We start from the raw sequence: 21038 nt of genomic DNA, 5'->3' as shown, positions 1-21038 counted from the left end.
CTATACTGCCTACAGAATGTTATGTTATACTGCCTACAGAATGTTATGCTATACTGCCTACAGAATGTTATGTTATACTGCCTACAGAATGTTATGCTATACTGCCTACAGAATGTTATGCTATACTGCCTACAGAATGTTATGTTATACTGCCTATAGAATGTTATGCTATACTGCCTACAGAATGTTATGCTATACTGCCTACAGAATGTTATGTTATACTGCCTACAGGATGTTATGCTATACTGCCTACAGGACGTTATGCTATACTGCCTACAGAATGTTATGTTATACTGCCTACAGGACGTTATGCTATCTTACCCATGTTCACAGGAGAGCCCACCTGCACTCAGCTGGTCAAGTGCCTTAACAGGAAAAGGATATGACATCACACAGGGAGAATGAGATGGCAGGAGCAATGGTGCCCTGTATGTCCAAGGATTCTCTGGGCCAGATTACTGTAAAAGCACTTTGTGACCACTGCTGAGATTTTTTTTTAAAGGCCATAAAAATGTGCTTGATTGATTGTATAAATAGAAGTCCTACTACCAGTCAGATAGGAAGTAGCAGTGAGGTCCTATTACCAGTCAGGTAGGAAGTAGCAGTGAAGTCCTATTACCAGTCAGGTAGGAAGTAGCAGTGAAGTCCTATTACCAGTCAGATAGGAAGTAGCAGTGAAGTCCTATTACCAGTCAGATAGGAAATAGCAGTGAAGTCCTATTACCAGTCAGGTAGGAAGTAGCAGTGAAGTCCTATTACCAGTCAGGTAGGAAGTAGCAGTGAAGTCCTATTACCAGTCAGATAGGAAGTAGCAGTGAAGTCCTATTACCAGTCAGATAGGAAGTAGCAGTGAAGTCCTATTACCAGTCAGGTAGGAAGTAGCAGTGAAGTCCTATTACCAGTCAGATAGGAAGTAGCAGTGAAGTCCTATTAACAGTCAGGTAGGAAGTAGCAGTGAAGTCCTATTACCAGTCAGGTAGGAAGTAGCAGTGAAGTCCTATTACCAGTCAGATAGGAAGTAGCAGTGAAGTCCTATTACCAGTCAGGTAGGAAGTAGCAGTGAAGTCCTATTACCAGTCAGGTAGGAAGTAGCAGTGAAGTCCTATTACCAGTTAGATAGGAAGTAGCAGTGAAGTCCTATTACCAGTCAGGTAGGAAGTAGCAGTGAAGTCCTATTACCAGTCAGATAGGAAGTAGCAGTGAAGTCCTATTACCAGTCAGATAGGAAGTAGCAGTGAAGTCCTATTACCAGTCAGGTAGGAAGTAGCAGTGAAGTCCTATTACCAGTCAGGTAGGAAGTAGCAGTGAAGTCCTATTACCAGTCAGGTAGGAAGTAGCAGTGAAGTCCTATTACCAGTCAGATAGGAAGTAGCAGTGAAGTCCTATTACCAGTCAGGTAGTGAAGTAGAAGTAGCAGTGAAGTCCTATTACCAGTCAGGTAGGAAGTAGCAGTGAAGTCCTATTACCAGTCAGGTAGGAAGTAGCAGTGAAGTCCTATTACCAGTCAGGTAGGAAGTAGCAGTGAAGTCCTATTACCAGTCAGATAGGAAGTAGCAGTGAAGTCCTATTACCAGTCAGGTAGGAAGTAGCAGTGAAGTCCTATTACCAGTCCTACTACACAAAATGTCCCCTGTCATTGGATTTAGGTTGCCAGTTCGGTGAAAATAAAAAATACCTGTGTTCATGGATTTTTACAAATCCAATCAGTTTTCCACATTAATCAAACATCACATAGATTTGTTTTGTTGAAATGACGTGGAAACAAAGTTAATTCAACCAGTGGGAGGCTTGTAAATGACCCCAGGAAAATAAAACAAAGAACGCTTCATTGAGACAATGATAAACAGCAAGAGGGGGAGAGTTGTGGTGAATATTATAAAATAAGGATCTGCTGGAGTCCAAGTCAAACCAATATTCTTTATTTCTGAGCTCAGAGAGAATAACAAAGTTACACAGCGCAGTGTAGACAGTCTGAATTCCTGAAGCAGTGGGTGATGGGCACATATCTTTATAGTTTCCTGTTCCTGGGAGGGACTTTATTCATACAAAAGACGGAGATGCAGCTGGTTTGCAACGCAGGACGATACTCCCAGGAACAGGAGATTATAATAGGTCAGTTTCACAAGGTTAGTCACATACTCAGATATGTGGACACATACAATTAACATTTTGCATTACAGACACTGTGAACATTTTAATGTCATTAAATCATCAGTGGGCCACAATGAAAATGTCAACAATGGAACAAATGCATCACATCCAAATATCACTGTATTATCTGTAGTGCTGGAGGAATGACACAGCCAGATAAACACACAGTCAGAGTTGAAAAAAGGACCATTTAAACACATGGAATCTGATTTACTCTATATACTCCATATTCAATTCATATTTTCCAATAAAAACATACAACTATATGTTTACGTATACTTTGTACAATTCAATTTCATCTGGTAAAAACAGGTAAACACATTCTCAATCAACAATATAAGACAATTGGAGCACTGTGTATGTTCTCTGATGAATTTTAAGTCAATGTGATGTTAAATATCAATATTCACACTGGGAGAAGTAATTATTCTGTCCTGTGTGGATTCTCACGTGACTTTTAAGTGACTGTGATGAGAAATATGTCTTCCCACAGTCTGAGCATTTGTAAAACTTCTACCATGTGTGTATTCTATCATTTTCTTTGCAATAAACTTTTCTGTTTAAAACTTTTTTCACACTGGCAACACCCCTGTGTGTTTCCTCTCATGTTTTTTCAGATCCCCTGACTGGTTGAAGCACTTTCCACACTGGGAGCAGTGGTAAGGCTTCTCCCCTGTGTGTATTCTCTCGTGTCTTTTCAGGCTCCCTAACTGGTTAAAACTCTTCCCACACTGGGAGCAGTGGTAAGGCTTCTCCCCTGTGTGTATTCTCTCGTGATGTTTCAGGGACCTTATTAGGTTAAAACACTTGCCACACTGAGAGCAGTGGTACGGTCTCTCTCCTGTGTGTATTCTCTCATGATTTTTGAATTCCCCTAAATGGTTAAAAGTCTTTCCACACAGGGAGCAGTGGTAAGGTTTCTGCCCTGTGTGTATACGCTCATGATATTTGAGGGCGTGTAACCGATTAAAACTCTTCCCACACTTGGAGCAGTGGTAAGGCTTCTCCCCAGTGTGTATTATCTCATGTTGCTTCAGGGCCCCTAACAGGATAAAACACTTGCCACACTGAGAGCAGCGGTAAGGTTTCTCCCCTGTATGTATTCTCTCGTGTATTTTCATGTTACCTGCCTGGCTAAAACTCTTTCCACACTGGGAACAGTGGTAAGGCTTCTCCCCTGTGTGTATTCTCTCATGGAGTTTCAGCTTCCCCAAATCGTTACAACCCTTTCCACACTGGGAGCAGTGGTAAGGCTTCTCCCCTCTGTGTATTCTCTCGTGTCGTTCCAGCTTCCCCAAATCATTAAAACGCTTTCCACACTGGGAACACTGGTGTCTTCTTGCTGGTTTGGACGTCCCTGGCTCTGGTTCCTCTGAGTCTGGTCTTTCTCCTGCCAAAGACAGTGTTTAAAAAAAATTGATACCCAAATGAAACCTCCACATGATAAAACAACAGTTCTACAAGAGTAAATCCGAATCAGATCTCTCATTAACCCGAGGCCAGTTTTAACAATCTTAGTATGATTTTAAAACAAATGTAGAGCTTCCTGGTAATTACTGATATGTTTACACTACTTATTTTATTCATCCTGTTTTACAAGTCAGAACACAAAAAACTAAACAGTTCTAGGACACAGACGTCGCTGGATTCCAATCGAGCAGGAAGTTCTAAATATATAACTTTCATAGCTGTATGATACAGAATGCGACCTACACACTTTCTTAACTTCTTCGATATAGGGGCGCTCTTTTAATTTTTGGATAAAAAAACGTTCCCGTTTTAAACAAGATATTTTGTCACGAAAAGATGCTCGACTATGCATATAATTGACAGCTTTGGAAAGAAAACTCTGACGTTTCCAAAACTGCAAAGATATTGTCTGTGAGTGCCACAGAACTAATGCTACAGGCGAAACCAAGTTACATTTCATACAGGAAGTTCCCCTGATTTTGAATGTGCTGTGTTCCAATGTCTCCTTATATGGCTGTGAATGCGCCAGGAATGAGCTTACACTTTCTGTCGTTTCCCCAAGGTGTCTGCAGTATTGTGACGTATTTGTAGGCATATCATTGGAAGATTGACCATAAGAGACTACATTTACCAGGTGCCCGCTTGGTGTCCTCCGTCGAAATTATTGCGTAATCTCCAGCTGCGTGCATTTTTCCATTTGGTTCAGAGGAGAAACCAAACTGCCACGAATGATTTATCATCGAATAGATATGTGAAAAACACCTTGAGGATTGATTCTAAACAACGTTTGCCATGTTTCTGTCGATATTATGGAGTTAATTTGGAAAAAAGTTTGGCGTTGTAATGACTGAATTTTCTGTTTTTTCTTAGCCAAACGTGATGAACAAAACGGAGTGATATCTCCTACACAAATAATCTAACTGAGAGTCTCCTCATTGAGAACATCCGAAGTTCTTCAAAGGTAAATTATTTTATTTGAATGCTTTTCTTGTTTTTGTGAAAATGTTGCCTGCTGAATGCTAGGCTTAATGCTATGCTAGCTATCAATACTCTTACACAAATGCTTGTGTAGCTATGGTTGAAAAGCATATTTTGAAAATCTGAGATGACAGTGTTGTTAACAAAAGGCTAATAAGCTTGTGAGCCAATATATTTATTTAATTTAAATTGCAATTTTCATGGAATAGTTAACGTTGCGTTATGGTAATGAGCTTGAGGCTATGATTACGCTCCCGGATACGGGATTGCTCGACGCAAGAAGTTAAACATAAAATAACTAAAGAAGTAATTTTGTGTGATAGTCAAAAACTTGTTTTTACATCAAAGACACAAAGCACATCAGTAACATCTCTCAGTTGTTGAAAGGGTTCGACACCTGCTGTTTTAATGGACCGATTCCTTATTTAGACGTTCACAGGTTTTCAACATTTTGACTATCGCTGATGTCATATTTTGGGTAAAGTAAAAAATAAGGTGAAATATTTGGAAAGATGTTCCTAAAACTGATAGTAACTACAATAAACAAAAATATAAACGCAACATGTAAAGTGTTGGATGTTTCATGAGCTGAAACAAAAGATTGCAGAATTTTTTACATCCCTGTTAGTTAACATTTATTCTCTGCCAAGATAAACCATCCACCTGACAGGTGTGGCATATCAAGAAGCTGATTGAACAGCTTGATTATTACACAGGTGCACCTTGTAATACTGTTTAGCCATCGAATAGCTTTGATGGGTACTCTCTCATCTGTGTCTATTGAACTGAGTTGGGCCTCTGGAGCTTGAGCTGACAATTGATTCATGACTTACTGATAAAAACCTACAGCCGGGTTGGGGGGTTAAAACAACATCAGGTGCAGATGACCAGAGGATGAACCCAGGATGGCTTGTGATGCCCCCCGATCAGCATGGGAGGGGTGGAACCAGCCCTGACTAAGCATTTATAAGAGCTCTGTTTTTCATTCAAGGTTAAGCTCTCGGCAACATACTCAAGAGTGTGGGGTCAACAGCTTCATTATTTCAATAATTAATCAATATTAAATAAAAAATTATTGTTTGAAGAAATTACAAAGTCTCTCTCAGTATCATGAATTTCCATGACAACGCCCGCTGCGTCAATTTCTTTTATTTAGACGTTCACAAATTTTGTACATTTTGACTATCACAAATGTCATGATATTTTGTGTAAAGTAAAAATAATTTTGTGGTAGATGTTGCTAAAAAATATATAAAACACAACATGTAAAGTGTTGGTCCCATGTTTCAAGAACTGAAATAAAAGACCCCAGAATTTTTCCATAAGCAAAGGAGTTTATTTCTCAAAAATATTGTGCACAAATTTGTCTACATTCTGTTGGAGGAAATTATGGTTGAAATGACTAATTATGCATACATTCCAATCAGAACTGACTAGTCCAAATGCTATAATGTACTGTACATGTGAATTTTCTCTCTTGCTCCCATTCCCAATTGTATATAATGGAGTCAGGAGTTTAGTAACAATGAAGGTCTGTTCCTTAGTTCATTCAGTTGTACAAATGTCCAGGTGGTGGGAACGGCCCATCTACAGATTGTCTAGAATGTTGATTTATACTGACTGGCCTTGACTTCGTGCTGATAACGCGAAGGCTCGAGAGCTAGAGGGACCCTCTACTTGTAAATAGAACGTTTGGAAAACGCTGACTTCATTTTCAGTTTATAACCTGTGGAAATATGTGTATGCGTTTAGTACTCTCTTGAAATAAACGCTGTTACCTTTGGCTTTTAAGACTGGTCTCAATCTACTTCATGCATAATTAATGAACTTACATTAATGAATTAGAATGAGTGAGAATCTGGTTTTGGCTATAAAACACATAGGAATTTAGAATTCCTCTATCAGGTGGGTCTAAATATATAACTTTCATAGCAAATAACTAAAGAAGTAATTTTGTGTGATTGTAAAAAACTTGTTTTTACATCGAAGACACAAAGCACATCAGTAACATCTCCCCGTTGTTGAAAGGGTTTGACACATTGCTGTTTAAATGGACCAATTTCTTATGATATCGCTGATGTCATATTTTGGGTAAAGTAAAAAATAAGGTGAAATATTTGGAAAGATGTTCCTAAAACTGATAGTAACTACAATAAACAAAAATATAAATGCAACATGTAAAGTGTTGGATGTTTCATGAGCTGAAACAAAAGATTGCAGAATTTTTTACATTCCTGTTAGTGAACATTTCTCCTTTGCCAAGATAATTAATCCACCTGACAGGTGTGGCATGTAAATGTAAAGTCCATAGATTAGGGCCTAATTTATTCCTTTACAATGACTGACTAAAATTAACTGTAAATCGTTGAAATTGTTGTTTATATTTTGGTTCAGTATACACACACAGTGCATTCATTAAGGATCCAGACCCCTTCAACTTTTCCAAATGTTGTTATATTTCAGCATTATTCTAAAATTTCCCCCTCGCCAATCTAAACTCATCAAAAAAAAGAAACATCCTCTCACTGTCAACTGCGTTTATTTTCAGCAAACTTAAGATCGATCCAACGGGTCCCAGACGTGCTCAATTGGATTGAGATCTGGGCTCTTCGCTGGCCATGGCAGAACACTGACATTCCGCTCTTGCAGGAAATCACACACAGAACGAGCAGTTTGGCTGGTGGCATTGTCATGCTGGAGGGTCATGTCAGGATGAGCCTGCAGGAAGGGTACCACGTGAGGGAGGAGGATGTCTTCCCTGTAACACACAGCGTTGAGATTGCCTGCAATGACAACAAGTTCAGTCTGATGATGCTGTGACACACCGCCCCAGACCATGACTGCCCCTTCACCTCCAAATCGATCCCGCTCCAGAGGACAGGCCTCGGTGTAATGCTCATTCCTTCGACGATAAACGCGAATCCAACCATCACCCCTGGAGACAAAACCGTGACTTGTCAGTGAAGAGCAGTTTTTGCCAGTCTTGTCTAGTCCAGTGACGGTGGGTTTGTGCCCATAGGTGACGTTGTTGCCGGTGATGTCTGGTGATGACCTGCCTTTCAACAGGCCTGCAAGCCCTCAGTCCAGCCTCTCTCAGCCTATTGCAGACAGTCTGAGCACTGATGGAGTGATTGTGCGTTCCTGGTGGAACTTGGGCAGTTGTTGTTGCCATCCTGTACCTGTCCCTCAGGTGTGATGTTCGGTTGTACCGAGCCGGGGCAGGTGTTATTACACTGGCACTGCGAGGATGATAAGCTGTTCATCCTGTCTCCCTGTAGCGCTGTCTTAGGCGTCTCACAGTACGGACATTGCAATTTATTGTCCTGGCCACATCTGCAGTCCTCATGCCTCCTTGCAGCATGCCTAAGGCATGTTCACGCAGATGAGCAGGGACCCTGAGCATCTTTCTTTTGGTGTTTCCAGAGTCAGTAGAAAGGCCACTTTAGTGTCCTAAGTTTTCATAACTGTAACCTTAATTGCCTACCGTCTGCAAGTTGTTTGTCTCTTAACGACCGTTCCACAGGTGCATGTTCATTAATTGTTTATGGTTCATTGAACAAGCACGGGAAACAGTGTTTAAACGTGTTAGGGATAAGGGGCAGCATTTTCACTTTAATGAATTGCGTGCCCATAATGAACTGCATCCTACTCTGTCCTAGATGCTAATATATGCATATTATTATTACTATTGGATAGAAAACAGATGTCAACAGTCAGTAGAACGTGGAATGAAGCCTCTCGTGTGATGTGGGACTTGATGGAAGGGGAATGAGTCAGTGGTCTGTCAGAATGCCACATTACCGTTGATATCGCGTTCCATTACTCTGCAGACAAAAACGAATGCTCTGGTTGGAACGTTATTGGATATATATGATAATAACATCCTGAAGATTGATTCTCTACTTAGTTTGACCAGTTTATTTGACCTGGAATATAACTTTTTGAAGTTTTTGTCCGAGTTCGCCTGGACCAGCACCAGCTTTTGGACATGTGAACTAACCGTGCTAGCAAAAGTAGCTAATTGGACACTAGTAATGGACATTATGGAACAAAACAATGATTTATTGTGGAACTCTGACTCCTTGCACTGCATTCTGATGAAATATCATCAAAGGTAAGGGAATATTTATGACGTAATTTCGTATTTCTGTTGACTCCAACATGGCGGAGAAATATTGTTACGTCTTAGCGCCGTTTTAGATTATTGCATAGTATGCTTTTTTCGTAACATTTTTTAAAAATCTGACACAGCGGTTGCATTAAGAACCAGTGTATCTTTAATTATATGTAAAACATGTATCTTTCGTCAAAGTTTATGATGAGTATTTCTGTTATCTGGCGTAGCTCTCTGTAATTACTCTGGATATTTTGGAGGCATTTCTGAACATGGCATCAATGTAAACCGAGATTTGTGGATATAAATATGCACATTATCGAACAAAACATAAATGTATTGAGTGTCATCTGATGAAGATTATCAAAGGTTAGTGATTAAACCCGTTACAATGAAGATCAGTGATGTTATTTGGAATTTTCCGAATAATCTTCTTAAGACAAGGTCCTGAAAAAGATCCGTAATTGTTTTTGCTGAATTTATTTTGTATATGTTGAAAAAAAAAATGTCTTTCTCAGACATAAATAAACAACTCCAGGTGAAAGAAAAAGGCCATAGCTGTAATAAAATAACAAATTAACTGGCAAAGCAGCAGAGTGAGGCCCGCATCCAGCAACGTCACAAGTCATGTTTTTGCAGCCGTTTCAGCACAGCACTACAGGAAGAGAGGGGAAAAAATCCACGGGACTAGTTTCAATGTATGGAATCACTTAGGAGTTTCTGGATTTTGGGTAAACTTCTCCTTTAAAGCATCAGACTCCATAGTAATACATAATTAGATGCTACAGTCCTCCTTTAAAACTCCATAATGTTTCATCATTAGATGCTACAGTCCTCCAACCTGTTTGGGATAGGGGCCAGCATTTTCACGTTCAGATGAAAAGCGTGCCCAGAGTAAACTTCCTGCTCCTCAGGCCCAGAAGATAATATATGCATCTTATTATGCATATTGGAAAGAAATACTCTGAAGTTTCTAAAACTGTTTGAATGATGTCTGTGAGTATAACAGAACTCTTATGGCAGGCAAAAACCTGAGAAAAATTCAACCAGGAAGTGGGAAATCTGGGGTTTGTCGTTTTTCAACTCATTGCCTATCGAATATACATTGTCTTTGGGGTCATATTGCACGTCCTTCGGTGTCCACTAGATGTCAACAGTCTTTAGAACGTTGTTTGAGGCTTCTACTGTGAAGAAGAGGGGAATGAGAGCTGTTTCAACCAGAGGTCTGCCAGAGTAGCATGAGCTGATCACACGCTTACACGTGAGAGAGCGATCTGCATTCCATTGCAATTCTAAAGACAAAGGATTCTCTGGTTGGAACATTGTTGAAGATTTATGTTCACAACATCCTAAAGATAGATTCTACACATCGTTTGACATGTTTCTACGAATTGTAATATATCTTTTTGAATTTTTCATCTGAACTTTCACCTGGACTTGCCCGCGCCTCGTGAGTTTGGATTTGTTTACCAAACACTTTAACAAAAGGAGGTATTTGGACATAGATGATGGACTTCATCAAACAAACAAAAAACATTTATTGTGGAACTGGGATTCCTGGGAGTGAATTCTGATGAAGATCATCAAAGCTAAGTGAATATTTATAACGCTATTTCTGACTCCACAACATGGCGGGTATCTGCATGGCTTGTTGTTGTGTCTGAGCGCCATACTCAGATTATTGCATGGTTTGCTTTTTCCGTAAAGCTTTTTTGAAATCTGACACAGCGGTTGCATTAAGGAGAAGTATATCTATAATTCTGTGCATAATACTTGTATCTTTTATTAAAGTTAATATGAGTATTTCTGTAACTTGATGTGGCTCTCTGAAAATTCGCCGGATGTTTTCGAGGCACAACATAACTGACCATAAAGCGCCAATGTAACCTGAGATTTTTGGATATATATATATATATGAACTTTTTTGAACATAACATACATGTATTGTGTAACATGAAGTCCTATGAGTGCCATCTGATGAAGATCAAAGGTTAGTGATTAATTTTCTCTATTTTTGCTTTTTGTGACTCCTCTCTTTGGCTGGAAAATGGCTGTGTGTTTTTTTTACTCTCTTTGGCTGGAAAATGGCTGTGTGTGTTTTTGTGACGAGGCTCTGATCTAACATAATTATATGGTGTACTTTCGCTGTAAAGCTTTTTTGAAATCGGACACGATGGGGAGATTAACAACAGGTTAAGCTTTAATTTGGTGTATTGCACTTGTGAATGCATGAAAGTTACATATTTCAAAAAATATTTTTGAATTTCGCGCTCTGCCTTTTCAGCGGAATGTTAGCCATAAGAAGTTCAGACTCCATAATGTTTCATCATTAGATGCTACAGTCCTCCTTTAAGACTCCATAATGTTTCATCATTAGATGCTACAGGCCTCCTTTATACTCCATGTTTATCATTAGTGTCTGGAAGTCCTCTTTAAGACTCCATAATCTATTCTACACTCATCCTTTCAGTTTTAATAATATTTAATAATAATAATAATAATAATGTTATACTAGGTAATAACTAACTTTAATAACTAGGGTTAATACCTGCCTGGCGCCCCAACAAAATATTTCTTTACCCCCTCTAACAATACCTGCTACAGAATTAGCATAGTAGGCCATGTAATTTAAGGTAATCTGAAATATTTAGGACTAATTTATTCCTTGCCACCCATTCTGAAACTCACTGCAGCTCTTTGTAAGTGTTGCTGTCATTTCATTTCCGTGGTAGCTGACGTGTACAGTGTTGAGTCATCCGCATACAGACACACTGGCTTTACTCAAATGTCATTGGCATCTTTGATGAAAACCTGCTCCAGAGCAGAACCTGCTGCTTGAACAGAGTTCTGAGTAGAGGGTCTGAATACTTAAGTAAATCCTCCTGAATCCTCCTCCCCTCCCCCCTCCTCCCTCTCTGCAGATGACTTCATTCAACCATTTTGAAAAGAAGGTCGACGACATCCGATCCTCGTTTGCTAAGTCAAACGACACCGCTGGTTCTGCTCACACTGCCCTACCCTGTGCTCTGACCTCTTTCTCCCTCTCTCTCCAGATGAAATCTCGCGTCTTGTGACGGCCGGCCGCCCAACAACCTGCCCGCTTGACCCTATCCCCTCCTCTCTTCTCCAGACCATTTCCGGAGACCTTCTCCCTTACCTCACCTCGCTCATCAACTCATCCCTGACCGCTGGCTACGTCCCTTCCGTCTTCAAGAGAGCGAGAGTTGCACCCCTTCTGAAAAAACCTTACACTCGATCCCTCCGATGTCAACAACTACAGACCAGTATCCCTTCTTTCTTTTCTCTCAAAACTCTTGAACGTGCCGTCCTTGGCCAGCTCTCCCGCTATCTCTCTCAGAATGACCTTCTTGATCCAAATCAGTCAGGTTTCAAGATTAGTCATTCAACTGAGACTCTCTTCTCTGTATCACGGAGGCGCTCCCCACCGCTAAAGCTAACTCTCTCTCCTCTGCTCTCATCCTTCTAGACCTATCGGCTGCCTTCGATACTGTGAACCATCAGATCCTCCTCTCCACCCTTACCTCCGAGTTGGGCATCTCCGTAACGCTTGATTGCGTCCTACCTGACAGGTCGCTCCTACCAGGTGGCGTGGCGAGAATCTGTCTCCTCACCACGCGCTCTCACCACTGGTGTCCCCCAGGGCTCTGTTCTAGGCCCTCTCCTATTCTCGCTATACACCAAGTCACTTGGCTCTGTCATAACCTCACATGGTCTCTCCTATCATTGCTATGCAGAGACAACAATTAATCTTCTCCTTTCCCCCTTTTGATGACCAGGTGGCTGGAAAATGGCATCTCTGCATGTCTGGCCGACATATCAGTGTGGATGACGGATCACCACCTCAATGCTGAACCTCGGCAAGAAAGCTGCTCTTCCTCCCGGGGAAGGACTGCCCGTTCCATGATCTCGCCATCACGGTTGACAACTCCATTGTGTCCTCCTCCCAGAGCGCTAAGAACCTTGGCGTGATCCTGGACAACACCCTGTCGTTCTCAACTAACATCAAGGCGGTGGCCCGTTCCTGTAGGTTCATGCTCTACAACATCCGCATAATGTTGCCTCACACAGGAAGCGGCGCAGGTCCTAATCCAGGCACTTGTCATCTCCCGTCTGGATTACTGCAGTCTCTGTTGGCTGGGCTCCTGCCTGTGCCATTAAACCCCTACAACTCATCCAGAACGCCGCAGCCCGTCTGGTGTTCAACCTTAGAAAGTTCTCTCAAGCCCCGCTCCTCCGCTCTCTCCACTGGCTTCCAGTTGAAGTTTTATCCGCTAAAGACCATGGTGCTTAATAATAATACGGATGTGAGGGGAACGGCACCTCAGTACCTCCAGGCTCTGATCAGGCCCTACACCCAAACAAGGGCACTGCGTTCATCCACCTCTGGCCTGCTCGCCTCCCTACCACTGAGGAAGTACAGTTCCCGCTCAGCCCAGTCAAAACTGTTCGCTGCTCTGGCCCCCAATGGTGGAACAAACTCCCTCACGACGCCAGGACAGCAGAGTCAATCACCATCTTCCGGAGACACCTGAAACCCCACCTCTTTAAGGAATACCTAGGATAGGATAAAGTAATCCTTCTCACCCCCTTAAAAGATTTAGATGCACTATTGTAAAGTGGTTGTTCCACTGGATGTCATAAGGTGAATGCACCAATTTGTAAGTCGCTCTGGATAAGAGCGTCTGCTAAATGACTTAAATGTAAATGTAATATCAGTTTTGTATTTTTTAAAATTAATTAGCAAAAATATCAAACAAAAATGTTTTTGCTTTGTCAGTATGGGGTATTGTGTTTATAGAATAAGGTCAGTATGGGGTATTGTGTTTATAGAATAAGGTCAGTATGGGGTATTGTGTTTATAGAATAAGGTCAGTATGGGGTATTGTGTTTATAGAATAAGGTCAGTATGGGGTATTGTGTTTATAGAATAAGGTCAGTATGGGGTATTGTGTTTATAGAATAAGGTCAGTATGGGGTATTGTGTTTTTAGAATAAGGTCAGTATGGGGTATTGTGTTTGTAGAATAAGGTCAGTATGGGGTATTGTGTTTGTAGAATAAGGTCAGTATGGGGTATTGTGTTTGTAGAATAAGGTCAGTATGGGGTATTGTGTTTATAGAATAAGGTCAGTATGGGGTATTGTGTTTATAGAATAAGGTCAGTATGGGGTATTGTGTTTATAGAATAAGGTCAGTATGGGGTATTGTGTTTATAGAATAAGGTCAGTATGGGGTATTGTGTTTATAGAATAAGGTCAGTATGGGGTATTGTGTTTATAGAATAAGGTCAGTATGGGGTATTGTGTTTATAGAATAAGGTCAGTATGGGGTATTGTGTTTATAGAATAAGGTCAGTATGGGGTATTGTGTTTATAGAATAAGGTCAGTATGGGGTATTGTGTTTATAGAATAAGGTCAGTATGGGGTATTGTGTTTATAGAATAAGGTCAGTATGGGGTATTGTGTTTATAGAATAAGGTCAGTATGGGGTATTGTGTTTATAGAATAAGGTCAGTATGGGGTATTGTGTTTATAGAATAAGGTCAGTATGGGGTATTGTGTTTATAGAATAAGGTCAGTATGGGGTATTGTGTTTATAGAATAAGGTCAGTATGGGGTATTGTGTTTATAGAATAAGGTCAGTATGGGGTATTGTGTTTATAGAATAAGGTCAGTATGGGGTATTGTGTTTATAGAATAAGGTCAGTATGGGGTATTGTGTTTATAGAATAAGGTCAGTATGGGGTATTGTGTTTATAGAATAAGGTCAGTATGGGGTTTTGTGTTTTTAGAATAAGGTTGTAACCTAACGGCTCCAACAGTATTGTGTTTTTAGAATAAGGTCAGTATGGGGTATTGTGTTTATAGAATAAGGTCAGTATGGGGTATTGTGTTTATAGAATAAGGTCAGTATGGGGTATTGTGTTTATAGAATAAGGTCAGTATGGGGTATTGTGTTTATATAATAAGGTCAGTATGGGGTATTGTGTTTATAGAATAAGGTCAGTATGGGGTTTTGTGTTTTTAGAATAAGGTTGTAACCTAACGGCTCCAACAGTATTGTGTTTTTAGAATAAGGTCAGTATGGGGTATTGTGTTTATAGAATAAGGTCAGTATGGGGTATTGTGTTTATAGAATAAGGTCAGTATGGGGTATTGTGTTTATAGAATAAGGTCAGTATGGGGTATTGTGTTTATAGAATAAGGTCAGTATGGGGTATTGTGTTTATAGAATAAGGTCAGTATGGGGTATTGTGTTTATAGAATAAGGTCAGTATGGGGTATTGTGTTTATAGAATAAGGTCAGTATGGGGTATTGTGTTTTATAGAATAAGGTCAGTATGGGGTATTGTGTTTATAGAATAAGGTCAGTATGGGGTATTGTGTTTATAGAATAAGGTCAGTATGGGGTATTGTGTTTATACCGGGAGGTGACCCTTCATAAAACAACAGATCAGGGGTTCCACTGTATCGTTGTTGCAGCCTAAATGGCCAAATACACCTTTAGAGTTGAAAAGGCTTCCCTTCGTCAGAAAGCAGCTCTGAAACAGAGCAACAAAGGGACTGATTTGTTTCTGATCTCAGCATCTGTTAAATACACAGACCCCTTATTGTGCTGTAGTGAGTGTGTGGCTCTCGCACTCTGAATAGAGTTCATTATCAAGGAGGACGGTCACGTGTGTTGAGAAGTAGAGGATCACGAGTTTGAGTCCAGTATGGGGACAGAGGAGGAAACTAAACTGTTAGCAGCACACTGTCGTCATTTACATATGAAATCAATAAAGTTAGTAATTTCCAAATGAAACCATGTTCTTTAAGGTCTGTATGTTGTAGTTCAGGCTTTATTTGACCTGTTAGAGTAGGAAATGAATTTAATTTTGTCCATTACAGAGATGGAGGCCAAGACAACAACAAAAAGAAGCTTGTTTTAAAATATATATTTGCCATGTTTAACAAGTCCTGTAGATCAGATGTTAATGAAACAATTCAGACCACATTGAAGTGTATGGAGTTTTGTCTGCCTCTTCTAGAGTCTTGTAAAGAAAGGGGATTGACTGGAACAGGCAATGTACAATCCATAATGTATTTAGGGAAGGTTTCTGGAAAACAAGCACCTTACATTGGTTCATCTTGAAACTCACTCTAAAGTTAACTTTCATCAAGGTTTTATATGGTCTATTGGTTTCTCTCTTTTCATTGGCAGAATCCTTTTTCAGTGTTATGATATTCATAACATCCATATCCACCAGTCTATCTTCCTGTCAACTAACAGAACTCTGCTGGTTGTCCTGGTAACAGATATCAGTGGGCAGATCTATTTTATTTGTTCAAACTAAACTACAGCACTTACTTTGATGTGTCAAATCTGATCCTTTCATCTCTTCTCCTCCTCTCACAGTTCCACTCAGCCCCGTTGTTTTCCTGCAGTCCACCAGCAGCACAGACAACCTCTTCATACCCAACAGTAAGGTGCGACCGGGAGAGACACGACATGGGGACTCCGGGAGAGAGGAAGGGCTAGTGTTGTCCTGGTAACCATAAAGAGGGGACACAGACACATATCATTATGGATGCTTATGTCACTGTTGTCATGAAGTGCTTTACAGAAACCCAGCCCAGACCCAGAGAGAGCAAGCTGTATGCTAGACCAGACCAAGCTGTATGCTAGACCAGACCAAGCTGTACCACCTGGTGTTCTGATCTGGAGAGACTCTTCTCTGCCTCGTCAGCATCAGGATGTTGTTGAGGCTCCCCAGAGGATCCATAATAGTCATTTCTCTCTCCTGTGTGAACAAGAACATCAAACAGATAATGAACTTATGACCGTCTATTAAAATCATAGGGTCTTAGACGAGGCATTAGTCGCTCTAAACAGGCCCTAAAATGCAAATGTTAAAGGGTAGTTCCACGAAATGGGTGCCTTTTGCGTCCCTTTGATATTTAAAGTATAAATTATGTTCCAATATTGCATTTTAAAAGCCTGTTATACTAGATGAGATGCACTTTAATGTAGACCACGTGGAGAATGTAATAAACCTAATTTAAAAGACCCCAAAATATATGTACCAAAGGCAGATTGACCCTTTAACAATTTATAAAGTACTGAATAACATATTCAAGTGTAGAACTTCAGAAGAATGCCCCTTTAAAACCCCACATTAGTTCAACAACTGCATAGTTTGTGTCCCTGTTGAAGACAGTACTCACTGGTGTTAATCTGATATTCTGTCTCCTCCTCTTTCACACTCAAAACGTCTTCCTTCTTCACCTCTTCTGCGATAGCATCCTCTTCCTCTCTAAAATGTTCTTCCTCAATAACAGAATCATCTTCTTCTTTCACGACAATGTTCAGCCCCAAAGCTTCATTCTGCATACAGCAGACCTCTTCTTTAGCAGGGGAGGAGTAGTTTAGTGAGCTCATGGTCCGGGATGTTAGAATTAGCGACTAGCCTAGTGCTACGCTCAGTATCAATGTTTAACAACTTTGCAAATTGAACAAGCAAAATAGGTTAAAGTTAACCAGTTGATACGTCAAATGAACTGCGTTTACAACACTGAGATTAGCTAATGTACATTAATAATGTCTAAAGCGTCAATCTTTCAGTTTTATGTTGGCTAGCAGGCTACCGAGGTGGCTGAAAGAGTTGGCGCCTTGTTGTTCCTGAAGAAGTGTCCCGTCCAGTCCATTATACGTCACGCAAGAATCATCACCTGAAAGACGCTCATCGCCATCTGCTGGCTGGAGTGGGTAACGCAGTTTGGAAACAATAGTTACTACACTTTTTGCATTGGATAGAGCATCATAATAATTTAACAATAAACTGATATATTTTCTCTTACGTCTTACAAATAATTATTTCCTGTACACCGAAGTAGAAGCTTAATGAATTTGTAAATGATGAATAAATACTGTGTTTTAATACACATTTGCTCTGTTCATTTTTCACATTCGTTTTTTATCTAAATGTGACGGTACTAATCCCTTAAAGCTACGCTCTTTAAGATACAAATCATCCTGTAAACCAGGGGTGGGCGCGCTGATTAATCAAACTGCATTCTAAACTGAAGATCATGATTAGGTGATTATTGGAGTCTGGTGTGTTAGCTTGGGCTGGGGTAAAACTGTGACACTAATCAGGCCCTCGAGGTCTGGAATTTCCCAACCCCGCTGTAAACTAGAGAGCAAATGTATCACATGCAAATAGCACTTGATTTTCTGTAGTGCTTTACACAGAGTCTACAAAACATTAAGAACACCTGCTCCTTCCATGACAAACTGACTAGGTGAATCCAGGCTAAAGCTATGATCCCTTATTGATGTCACAAGTTAAATCCACTTCAATCGGTGTAGATGAAGGCGAGGAGATGGCTTAAATAAGGATTTTTAAGCCTTGAGACAAATGAGACATGGATTGTGTATGTGTGCCATCCAGAGGGTGAATGGGGAAGACAAAATAGTTAAGAGCCTTTGAACAGGGTATGGTAGTTTGTCCCAGGCGCAGGTTTGCGTCAAGAACTGCAACGTTGCTGGGTTTTTCCAGCTTCCCATGTGATTAGTTTTCTCATGAGCATGGCCTTATTTCTATTACAGCATATTGGATGACTGTCATTCATATTCCATTCACCCTGTTCAATGTAACAGCAACAGGTTTAGGCTACTATATGATACTCTAATTGTCCCTATACCCATCATGAGATTTCTACAACCTAGCCTATGAATGGAAGTTTAGAACGTAGGTGCACACAGGTCGAGATACGTTTTTTAGGTGACAGACAGTGACACATGGACAGACAGTTGTGAAGACATCAGTAACTAATTATCATGGTCCAAACACACCAAGACAGCCGTGAAGACATCAGCAACTAATTATCATGGTCCAAACACACCAAGACAGTCATGAAGAGAGGGCACGACAACAACTTTTCCACCTCAGGAGAGTGAAAAGATTTGGCATGGGTCCCCAGATCCTCAAAACGTTCTACAGCTGCACCATCGAGAGCATCCTGACCGGTTGCATCACCGCCTGGTATGGCAACTGCTCGGCATCTGACCGTAATACACTACAGAGGGTTGTGAACATCACTGGGGTCAAGCTTCCTGCCATCCTGGACCTATATAAAGAAAGCCCCAAAAATCAGATACTCCAGTCACCCAAGTCAAGACTGTTTTCTCTGCTCCCGCACGTCAAGCAGTACCGGAGCGCCAAGTCTAGAACCAAAAGGCTCCTTAACAGCTTCTAACCCAAAGCCATAAGCCTGCTGAACAGCTTCTACCCCCAAGCCATAAGCCTGCTGAACAGCTTCTACCCCCAAGCCATAAGCCTGCTGAACAGCTTCTACCCCCAAGCCATAAGCCTGCTGAACAGCTTCTACCCCCAAGCCATAAGCCTGCTGAACAGCTTCTACCCCCAAGCCATAAGCCTGCTGAACAGCTTCTACCCCCAAGCCATAAGCCTGCTGAACAGCTTCTACCCCCAAGCCATAAGCTTGCTGAACAGCTTCTACCCCCAAGCCATAAGCTTGCTGAACAGCTTCTACCCCCAAGCCATAAGCCTGCTGAACAGCTTCTACCCCCAAGCCATAAGCCTGCTGAACAGCTTCTACCCCCAAGCCATAAGCCTGCTGAACAGCTTCTACCCCCAAGCCATAAGCCTGCTGAACAGCTTCTACCCCCAAGCCATAAGCCTGCTGAACAGCCTACCCCCAAGCCATAAGCCTGCTGAACAGCTTCTACCCCCAAGCCATAAGCCTGCTGAACAGCTTCTACCCCCAAGCCATAAGCCTGCTGAACAGCTTCTACCCCCAAGCCATAAGCTTGCTGAACAGCTTCTACCCCCAAGCCATAAGCTTGCTGAACAGCTTCTACCCCCAAGCCATAAGCCTGCTGAACAGCTTCTACCCCAAGCCATAAGCCTGCTGAACAGCTTCTACCCCCAAGCCATAAGCCTGCTGAACAGCTTCTACCCCCAAGCCATAAGCCTGCTGAACAGCTTCTACCCCCAAGCCATAAGCCTGCTGAACAGCTTCTACCCCCAAGCCATAAGCCTGCTGAACAGCTTCTACCCCCAAGCCATAAGCCTGCTGAACAGCTTCTACCCCCAAGCCATAAGCCTGCTGAACAGCTTCTACCCCCAAGCCATAAGCTTGCTGAACAGCTTCTACCCCCAAGCCATAAGCTTGCTGAACAGCTTCTACCCCAAGCCATAAGCTTGCTGAACAGCTTCTACCCCCAAGCCATAAGCCTGCTGAACAGCTTCTACCCCCAAGCCATAAGCCTGCTGAACAGCTTCTACCCCCAAGCCATAAGCCTGCTGAACAGCTTCTACCCCCAAGCCATAAGCCTGCTGAACAGCTTCTACCCCCAAGCCATAAGCCTGCTGAACAATTCATTAAATGGCCACCTGGACTATTTACATTGACCCCTCCATTTGTTTTGTCCACTGCTGCTACTCACTGTTTATTATCTATGAAATGTCACTTCACCCCTACCTACATGTACAAACTACCTCGACTAACCTGTACCCCCGCACATTGACTCGGTACCAGTAGCCCCTGTATATAGCCTTGTTATTGTTATTTTATTGTGTTACTTTTATTATTTTTTACTTTAGTTCATTTGCTCAAATTTTCTTAACTCTTCTTGAACTCTATTGTTAGTTAAAGGGCTTGTAAGTAAACATTTCACTGTAAGGTCTACACTTGTTGTATTCGGCGCATATGACAAATAAAGTTTGATTTTATTTGACAAATTCAAGTATGTTTATCCCGTTTTTTTCTGTTTAAGAAACCTTTGTCAACAGAATCGTCAGAATGAATACACCACAGTTCACTTTCATAACAGCCACGTTGTATTCCTTCTCTCCTCCTCTCACCAGACCAATTTGATGCAGTGTACGGCGTATGATCTGAGCATGAACAGGCTGACCCCCACCCCTTCAACCTCTGCAGCAATGCTGGCAGCACTCATACGTCTATTTCCCAAAGACAACCTCTGGATATGACGCTGAGCACGTGAACTCAACTTCTTTGGTCGACCATGGCGAGGCCTGTTCTGAGTGGAACCTGTCCAGTTAAACCTCTGTATGGTCTTGGCCACCGCGCTGCAGCTCAGTTTCAGGGTCTTGGCAATCTTCTTATAGCCCAGGCCTTCTTTTTTTTCAGATCCTCAGAGAGTTCTTTGCCATGAGGTGCCACGTTGAACTTCCAGTGACCAGTCAGTATGAGGGAGTGTGAGAGCGATGACACCAAATTTAACACACCTGCTCCCCATTCACACCTGAGACCTTGTAACACGAACGAGTCACA

General features: G+C 41.4%; 1 long non-coding RNA gene and 1 pseudogene across 7 annotated transcripts; one reads left to right on the top strand and one right to left on the bottom strand.

Moving 5' to 3' along the window:
- The first annotated feature begins 575 nt into the window (after positions 1-575).
- Positions 576-1602, top strand: LOC127927301 (uncharacterized). Of its 7 annotated transcripts, none has more exons than XR_008126843.1 (4): positions 576-766; positions 837-1081; positions 1117-1396; positions 1509-1602. It is a non-coding gene; the product is annotated as an uncharacterized LOC127927301 (long non-coding RNA). The 7 variants fall into 7 exon arrangements; XR_008126844.1 differs by having other exon boundaries at positions 802-1081; positions 1222-1396; XR_008126842.1 differs by having other exon boundaries at positions 802-1081; positions 1187-1396.
- Positions 1603-1903: 301 nt separating this feature from the next.
- Positions 1904-21038, bottom strand: part of LOC127927296 (zinc finger protein 791-like) — a 31857-nt pseudogene continuing 12722 nt past the window's right edge.

Source organism: Oncorhynchus keta, unplaced genomic scaffold (assembly GCF_023373465.1).
Source record: "Oncorhynchus keta strain PuntledgeMale-10-30-2019 unplaced genomic scaffold, Oket_V2 Un_scaffold_11504_pilon_pilon, whole genome shotgun sequence".
Taxonomy (NCBI): domain Eukaryota; kingdom Metazoa; phylum Chordata; class Actinopteri; order Salmoniformes; family Salmonidae; genus Oncorhynchus; species Oncorhynchus keta.
This window is presented reverse-complemented; position numbering and strand designations above follow the sequence as displayed.